At 39.7% G+C, this 10146-nt stretch overlaps 1 pseudogene; it reads left to right on the plus strand.

The window, feature by feature from the left end:
• The first annotated feature begins 1210 nt into the window (after positions 1-1210).
• Positions 1211-6997, plus strand: LOC130558671 (uncharacterized; annotated as a pseudogene).
• The last annotated feature ends 3149 nt before the right edge of the window (positions 6998-10146 follow it).

The raw sequence follows: 10146 nt of genomic DNA on the forward strand, positions 1-10146 counted from the left end.
ATAGTTTCAGAACTACTCGTCACGCACTACGCCACTGAAGCTGTTGGCAAAGTAGTCTAGTTTTTTCACTGTACAACTTCATATTTTCTGGGGGAGGAAGCACTCACATCTGCCCATGGGTAGAACAGATCTGAGATCCGTCATCAAGTAATTTCCTGTAGCTCAGTGGTTAGAGCATGGCGTTAGCAACGCCAAGGTCATGGGTACGATCCCAGGGATTGCACATACTTAGAAACAAGTGTATAGTATAATGCAATGTAAGTCACTTTGGATAAAAGCGTCTGACAAATGCGTAAATGTAAATGTAATTTTCTACAGTAGACGGCAATGAATAAAACTTGCATATGGGCCCACAATCCCCCTGGGCTGTATGCACATGCATACCCAGACGCTACGCCACAGCTTTGGTGATTTGTGTTTGGGGGTTAAATGTCTGCAACGGACCTCTGTGTGAGGAAAAACTGTCTCATCAACTATTGCTTTCTCAGGTAATTTGTGCTGGGTTAAAGCTTTTTTCTTTTTTTTCTTTCAAAGACAATGTACCTAGTGGCGTTTAGAATATATCTTCTTATGTTGCTGATATTCTATGTACTTAAAATGTACTTTTGCACGCATCGAGTTTATAAGTATGCGCGAAAAAGTACATGCATGCATTACTAACTGTATTGGTATAGGCTTCCTGTTTCCTGCATCGCTGCCGGCGGCTTGTTTGTATCAGTGCACGTACACTTCGCTCTAATATTAGTGTATTTTAGTTAATTATTATTGTTGTTGCTAACTTATCCTGATATCTCAATAACCCTGTTCTTGTTATTTACTTGAAGATTCTAAACCAAAAGTGATAGTTAACTTAACGCCGTTAGCAAAGCAATAGCATGTTAGCTTGCTTTCTGTTTACACTGTGGAATATCATCTTGCCTCTGGTTTGTCTTGTGTGCTAACTGTTTCTCTTTTTAAGCGAGTATACTACGATTCATCGAGCAACCTTGGTAAGTTGGAATTGCACTTCAAATCCGGTGAGTTATGGCTTCTATTCCTATTATTGTTACTTGCACCTCATGCCATATGTTTAGCTTAGCCTTCTCTGTCAGCTGCGAGGGTTTTATATGCGATAAATGCAGGGAAATAGTTAGGCTGACAGAGAAGATCATAGAATTAGAGTCTCGCATCCAATCTTTATCTGAGGATAGTAAGAGTTTAACGACAATACAAAAACACTTTGGATGTGAGCAACATTAACGCACACAGCTCGGTTCCGGTTGAAAATCCCCTGCAGCTGGGAAACTTCGTGACTGTGAGACGGCGTAGTCGCAGGACAAAACATCACTCAACCATTCCGATTACAGTCTCGAACAGGTTTGCCCCGCTCAGTGACGCACCGACTGAGAAACCTGCTGAATGTGCCCTAGTTATCGGTGATTCTATTGTTCGGAATGTTAACATAGAGGCACCAGCCACCATAGTCAAATGTTTACCGGGAGCCAAAGCGCCTGACATCAAGTCAAATTTAAATGTGCTGGCTAAGGCTAATCGTAAATTCAGTAAGATTGCTATTCACGTCGGCACAAATGATGTTCGACTCCGTCAATCGGAGATCACAAAAGATAAAATTAAAGAGGTGTGTGAGCTCGCAAGCACGATGTCAGACACTGTAATATTCTCTGGCCCCCTCACTGCTTATCGTGGTGATGAGATTTATAGCAGATTATCATCACTAAATGGCTGGTTGTCTGAGTGGTGCCTGCAGAATGCACCACTCAGATATAGTTTTTATAAATAACTGGAAGAGTTTTGAGGGCAGACCTGACCTGTTGAAACGAGATGGTCTCCATCCCTCCTGGGCTGGTGCTTCCATCCTGTCTAGAAATATGGCAAAAAGTCTTAATAATGCTAATGCTAAAGCTTGACTCGCTGGGACCCAGGTCAGGGAGCAGACAGAATGGCTTAACCAACTGTCTGCTTGCCGTCTCACATTGCAGAATACACAAAATGTACAACATGTAATAATCCGTTATCCCAAACATCACAAAATAGAGACTAGGGATGGGCATTTCTGATCATATTTCATTTCGAGTACTGGACAGGTTTGAAAAACGAGTACTCGATTAATTGGGGGCGGGGCATTAGAGGGGGCGGGCCGTGTCCCCCATACCATGGTGACAATGAAAATATTTTAATTACAACACTGATACGAAAATTTATGTTAATAAAACTATAAGATTGAGTAAATAATTAAATCGACACAGTGAATTTTTAATAATCTAACAATCAATGTTTTTGAAAACAAAGTAAACATTTAAAAGAAATATCAGCGTGAGATGAAACGTCATCTCTGCCCTGTCACATTTCTGTCGGTCAGTGTCTGATGGTAAAGTCTCTTATGCTCGTCTGACAAGTCTGTCTGATAGTAGTGATCTCACCTGACATTTTGTCTCCAAATATACTGGTGCGGAGCAGGGTGAGCGTTTTTAATCCATTCAATTTCTTATGAACTTCAGCGCACGTTCACGCGGCGCTCGCGGAGAAGAGGAATACTCGCTTTGCTCCGCGAGCGCAACGCGAGCTCAGCTTCCATGGGAATGGATTGAAAACGCTCGCCCTGCCCGCGAGCGGCGCCAATACAACAAACAGAAATTCTGTGCACACTGGATGCAGCGCAAAGAGACGCAACAAACGTCCAGTTTCTTTTTGCTTTCGCCATGTTGCATCGCGCCGCTCGCGTGCGGTGTAACGTTAGACAGAGTGTAAGATGATAACGGATCAAACTTGTAGTAGATTTGTATGTTTTGTATGCTGCTTGGCGCCGTACATTTTGCACTAGACTGTATTTACGTCAGGTTTATCAAAGTGAAACCAAGCATCGCTGTGCGCTTTCAATATGCCCTTCTGTGCTCCGGACTTGACTCTGGACCGCAAACTCTCGCAACGCAACAATCAAATTTCTGGGCATAGCCATAAAAGCCAAATTTTCTGGCCAGCATAACCAATCAGAAAGAAAGAAAATAATTAAAAACTGTATTTAAACCCCCAATCGATCATCGTTTTCACTATCGATCGTCGCTGTCGCGTTCGAGTACTCGAGTGATCGAGTACTCGTGCCCATCCCTAATAGAGACTGTGTCTGTCCCCCGGATTAGCAAACATAAAATAATGCGTAAACCTCTTGAAAGTAATTTAATAAAAGTTAAACAAACTAAACATGAACAAAATACAGATAATCAACTGTTACGACTCGGATTGCTAAATATTAGATCTCTCTCTAATAAAGCACTTTTTGTTAAAGATATGATAACAGATCATAAAATAGACATGCTCTGTTTGACAGAAACATGGCTAAAACCAGATGATTATATTACTTTAAATGAATCTGTCCCCCAAGATTATTATTATAAACATGAGCCTCGTCTAAAAGGCAGAGGGGGAGGTGTCGCAGCACTTTACAATAACTCTATTAGCATTTCCCAGAAGTCGAACTCTAAACATAATTCTTTTGAAGTCATGGTTCTTCATGTTTCAACACCTAATACTAAGGATAAAACACTTATAAAATTTATTCTAGCTATCGTATATAGGCCTCCAGGGCACCACACAGATTTTATTAAAGAATTTGGTGGGTTCTTATCAGAACTTGTACTGGCCGCAGATAGACTCCTTGTCGTTGGTGACTTTAACATCCATGTAGATAACGTTACAGATGCCTTAGGAATGGCTTTCAAAGACACTTTTAACTCCATGGGCGTTAGTCAACATGTGTCAGGACCCACTCACGTTCGTAATCATCCTTTAGATTTAATACTGTTTTACGGTATAAATGTGGACGATGTTAAAATCCTTCAGCAGAGTGAAGACATTTCGGATCATTATCTGGTATTATGCTTACTTCACTGGCCTACGGCTGCAAATAAAACTCATTGTTACAAATATGATAGAGCAATAACTTCAACTACCAAAGATGCGTTTCTCGATAATCTGCCCGAATTGTCTCAAATCGCTAGCGTGAGAAATAATGTTGAAGATCTTGACATTACCACTGAAAATTTTAATTCCACCTTCTCGGTAACGCTAGACACAGTTGCTCCTCTACGTTTAAAGAAGATTAAAAATGGCAGCCCCACACCGTGGTATAATGAACACACTCAGGCTCTAAAGAAAGCAGCCCGAAAAATGGAGCGCAACTTTAAGAAAACTAAATTAGAGGTATTTCGTACAGTATGGAAGGATAGTATTCGAAAATACAAGAAAGCCCTAAAAACTTCTAGATCCGCCTACTTTTCATCACTAATAGAAGAAAACCAGCACCACCCTAGGTTTTTATTTAACACAGTGGCTAAGTTAACAAAAAATAAATCGTCAGTGACTTCTGATCCTGTATATCAGCATAGCAGTGATGAATTTATGAACTACTTCACATATAAAATCCAAGATATTAGAGAAAAAATTATAACAATGCAATCAGAAGTGAAACCCGCTGAACAAACTAACTACAGCGCCCTTAAGGAGAAAATGCAATTATTTTATACCGTAGATCAAGATGAGCTGTCTAAAATTATTAGATCATCTAAATCAACAACATGCATACTAGACCCTATACCTACAAATCTACTGAAAGAGATGCTCCCAGAAATTATAGATCCTCTTCTTGGTATTATTAACTCATCTCTGACATTAGGACATGTGCCTAAAGCATATAAGGTGGCTGTTATAAGGCCCCTTGTCAAAAAACCCCAACTCGACCCTAGAGAACTAAGGAACTACAGGCCTATATCGAATCTACCTTTCATATCTAAAGTTCTGGAAAAAGTAGTTTCAACTCAATTATGCTCCTTCCTCCAAAGGAATGACATCAATGAAGAATTCCAGTCTGGATTTAGAGCATGTCACAGTACAGAGACTGCTTTGATCAGAGTTACAAATGATCTGCTATTGGCGTCTGACCGAGGTTGTATCTCGTTATTGGTGCTGCTAGACCTTAGTGCTGCATTCGATACCATTGACCACAGCACACTCCTACATAGACTCGAAAATTATGTCGGCATTAAGGGAATAGCTTTGAAATGGTTTAAATCTTATTTATCCGACCGTTTTCAATTTGTAGCAATAAACAATGAGGTGTCACGCAAATCGCAAGTCCAGTACGGTGTACCACAGGGCTCAGTCTTAGGGCCTCTGCTCTTCGCATTATACATGCTACCTCTAGGAGATATAATAAAGCGACACGGAGTTAGCTTTCACTGTTATGCTGATGATACTCAACTTTATATTTCCTCGAAGCCTCATGAAACACAGCAGTTCCATCGAATAATGGAATGCATAGTCGATATAAAAAACTGGATGAGTAACAACTTTTTATTACTGAACTCGGACAAAACAGAAGTGTTACTTATTGGACCGAAAACTGCTATAAGTAACAACCAAGAATACTGTTTAACTATTGACGGATGTTCCATAAAACCTTGTCGTCAGCAAAGAGTCTTGGCGTTCTATTCGATAGTAGTCTGTCATTTGAGAGCCACGTCGCCAACACCTGTAAAATTGCGTTTTTCCATCTTAAGAATATATCTAAACTACGTCATATGCTGTCAATGTCAGATGCAGAGAAGTTAATTCATGCATTCATGACATCAAGTCTAGACTACTGTAATGCACTTTTAGGTGGTTGCCCTGCAGGCTTATTACAAAAACTCCAACTGGTCCAAAAGGCGGCAGCTCGAGTTCTTACACGTACAAAAAAAGTATGAACATATTAGCCCGGTTCTGTCAACCTTGCACTGGTTACATATAAAGCATCGCGTTAACTTAAAAATCTTGCTTATTACCTATAAAACCCTACATGGTTTAGCTCCTCAATACTAGAATGAACTCCTTTTGTATTACAGTCCTTCACGTGCATTACGCTCTCAGGCGTCCTGTCAGTTGGTAATACCTAGAATTTCAAAATCAAGTGCAGGTGGTAGATCCTTTTCCTATCTAGCGCCTAAACTTTGGAATAGTATTCCCTGCACTGTCCGGGAGGCATACACACTCTGTCAGTTTAAATCTAGACTAAAGACGCATCTTTTTAATCTTGCATAAACTACTCTTCCATAATATAAATACTCTGAGGGTTTAGGCTGCATTAGTTAGATCAACCGGAACCAAAAACACAACTGATGTACTTGTTGCATCAAAGAGTGCAGAACAGTACTCTACTCTCAGCCAGTCTTGTCTCATTGTTCCAAGGTTACCACAGCAAGCAGGATGCAGTTCATGGCCTGACCTGATGGTAGAGCGGAGAATGGGAAGCGGCGACCTGACAAGAGCTGAGATGATAGAGCTGGATAAAGAAGGACGCGGTCACCTGACACGTCTTCACCACAAAATTTCAAATGCTATTAGATTATTAATGATAATCTTAAACTATAATTTACCTCATTAGTAAGTTTATTTATTTTATTTAGCCTTGTTGTGCAAGCTCTGTGGAGCTTGTGCAGGGGCAGCAGCTTTTGCCAGAGGGGAACTGGAATCCCCTGGTTGGGCCTGGGTTCTCCTGAGGTTTTTATTCTTGATTAGAGTTTTGGGTTCCTCGCCACCGTTTGCATACTGTTTTTTGCACTATTTGCCTGGCCGGGGGGCTGCTTTAGAATTTTAATATTTTACTTAATTCATATTGCATATAGGAATTTATAGTCTGTTATATTTGACCTGTGCTTCTCTCTCCTTTATCTTAAATTTGTGCTCTCACTGAGTGTGTGTGTGTGCGTACTTGTCTGTGTACGTGTGTGTGCGTGCGCGTCCGTGTGTGTGTGTCTATGTCTATGTGTGTTAGTACGTGTGTATATTGTGTGTGTGGAGTGATTTGTATGTGGGTATGTCTGTCTTCTGTGTTTTCAACTTTTTCTTGTTTTTGCAGGTACAACTTTAATTGTTTTGCTTATAGTCAATATGTCTTATGTACAGCTGCTTTGTAACAATGAAAATTGTAAAAAGTGCTATATAAATAAAGTTGAGTTGAGTTGAATTGAGTTAAAATATTTTTTCAAAGTAGTTTAGGTTTAATAGGCACCAACAGCTCATTGTAAATACATAATCGTACCATTTCAAGTTGGATGTATGTCACGAGGCTACGTGCAAGTAGTCCAATAGTTTTGACACAAATAATATGGTCTAGTAAGTGGCACAGCACTGGTAAGTTACGCGGTTTTTAAATGCATGAATTCCACTGATTTGATTATATGGTAAAGGGGCCCCTACACACTTGTGGGAGGGCCACCACAGTTTGCGTTACGCCACTGTGTTTATGTAGTTTTAACTGTTTCTCTGTATGCTGTGATAAGAAATTAGGGTTCAGACAGTGAATGAAAGAGGATTTCTGTCACATATCTAATTTAAACATATAAAATGCTGGGTGTTTGTGGTTTTATGACTATTTGACAATGGAAAACACAGCAGAGATCACATACATGTTTTAGTGGTACTATTTTGTATTTGCATATTCAGACAGACCAAGGTTTCTTAATTTTTGGGTGGGTGCTACTAACTCTTTGAAGTTGGGAGTACCAGTGCAACCAAGTAAAAAAGTCAATTTCAAGATATTTGTATCGGGTATCGGTGTCGATACTGAATAAAATTCTAGATCGGGTATCGGTGACAATTGGCCCGATCTGACATCAAATTTCTGCTAGGCGATGTAAAAGTTTACAGAGATGCTGGCTCTTAAACGCCTTCACTCCGCAGATGTGCTGTGCGCAGTGTGTGACATTATATGCTAGCAATGTGCTCTGCAAGCAGGACAGCAGGTGAACAAGCTAACATATCAAGCAGCGAAAAACATGGAGCGAGCAACAACATCTGCGATTTAGAGGTATTTTACAACAGTTATGCCAACAAGTTCCATCGCTGTTTGTAATATATGCAGAGTAAATGTTCCGAGGTCGTCTAGTTTAAACGGTAAATCTCCTGCTAGTCGACACTGAAAACAACAGTCGATTACATGAAACAATTACACAAAATGTTATAATTCAAATGACTTTCATTTTAATGTTTCGTTTAAAAAACATTTTAAATAACATACTAAAACAACATGTTTGAAAAAAAGCATTATGAACAGTTTTTAAAAGTGTATGAGGAACGAAATGTTTTAATTTTAGGTCAGATCTAGCATGCGTTTCCTTTGTGCCAATTGCAGCGCGCTCAGAACTGACCACTTGAAAGACGAGTTGTGGGGGTGTTTTGAAGGAGGGAAATGGTAGGTTTTACGTAAACTATGTCATATCAAAGTGGCTATTAATAATTTCACTGGAGCCATGCTTAACCATACTGTATTGGTTTCGGAAAACGCCGACGGAAGCGCGGAATGCAGGCATAAAACATAAAAGTAGATAATGATCTAAAGCTACATACAGTTATGTTAACAATAACTTAATTATAAATATTAATATTTTAATATTTAAAATTCAATGCATGAAAGACGGATTGACATTATTTGATGGCAGAATGAGCTGTAAATGCGGTGAATACATCTTGAGCACACAGAATAAAACTGAGATGATAATGTCTCAGCTTCTAGATTCACAAAACTTTGAAATTTCTTTAATTATAATGTTTATCACAAAAAAGCGCTTGAATAAACGTGATCGCTTAGCACTGTTATCTGTGTGCCCTTGCAGAGTTTGCTCAGATTCCTTTCCTCCCAGCATAATGCTTGCATTTCCTCGACAAGAATATGTAAAACTAGATAGTAAAGTTCGAGTACAAACTTTATGTTGGCTTGACAAAGCCTGTCCTGAGAGTTTGAAATAGTTTAAAAGGTTTTATCGTTAAACTTTTTCTAACATGATGGAAAAAATAATGTGACCCCAGTGTGTAAATATGTTGTAGCATGATTAGCATGTTTCTAGCATGATTAGCATGTTTCAAGCATGATTAGCATGTTTGCTAGCATGACTAGCATGTTTGCTAGCATGAATAGCATGTTTGCTAACATGGATAACATGTTTCCTAACATGATAAGCATGTTTGCTATCATGATGGTAGCACAATTAGCATGTTATGCGAGCAAGATGCTAACATGATTAGCATGTTTGCTAGCATGATGCTAATGAGATAAACATGTTTGCTAGCATGATGATAACGTGATTAGCATGTTGCTAACATTATGCTAACAATGTAAGCATGTTAACTAGTATGATGCTAAAAAGATTAGCATGTTTGCTAGCATAATTAGCATGATGCTAGTATGATACTCCAAGCCATGAGTGAAACGAACAAAGTCCCGTGTCTCTATGATGTTCTGATGCAGAGATATAGGTTTTGCTAAACGGTTGCTAGGCTAACCTGTTTGGTTGCTATGGGCGTGGCTTGGTATATACCAATTGATGATGCTCTAAGCTATGAGTGAAACGAACCAACTCCCGTGTCTCTACTATGTTCTGATGTAGAGATATAGGTTTTGCTAAACGGTTGCTAGACTAACCAGTTTGGTTGCTATGGGCATGGCTTGGTATATGCCAATTGTGTCATGATTCTGCCTCATCTTGTCATGCCTTTCTTGATGTTGTGGCAGAATCACGGCAGGATCCCCTGTTTAATGTGGAGAGAAGCATTCTGCCCCACTTGGCTTTCCACATGCTCTTCCGGTCGCGTCTCTGTTCCCGCCCTCTCGTTCCTCGTTTAGCTCTACATCAGTGTTTCATCCCCGACACCTGTCCCCTGTTAATTATCCTTTGTTAGTCTCCCTTTATAATGCCCTCATGTTCATTGTCCTGCGTTCGGTCATTGTATTCACTGTGCGTTCTTGTGCTTCATTGTACTTACCAGTGTTTGCGTGTCTGCTATTTAGTTCCATGTCTTTGAAGACACCACGTCTTGTTCCCGCCTTTGAGTTACCCCAGTATAGTGTAGTGTTGTTCTAGTTTAGTGTTGATTAGTCTTCATCCTGTTTTGCCTATTGTCCTGTTTTATCATTTATACCCCATCGTGGGTTTTTGTTTTGTTCCTTCTGTTTCAATAAATCCCGTTTGTTAACCCCTTCACCACTGCTGCCTGAAATCGTGTTCTTCCCACCTATTTCCTGACAAATTGATGATGCTCTAAGCTATGAGTGAAATGAACAAACTCCCGTGTCTCTAGGGTGTTCTGATACAGAGATATAGGTTTTGCTAAATGGTT

The sequence above is a fragment of the Triplophysa rosa genome, linkage group LG8 (genome assembly GCF_024868665.1).
Source record: "Triplophysa rosa linkage group LG8, Trosa_1v2, whole genome shotgun sequence".
NCBI lineage: Eukaryota > Metazoa > Chordata > Actinopteri > Cypriniformes > Nemacheilidae > Triplophysa > Triplophysa rosa.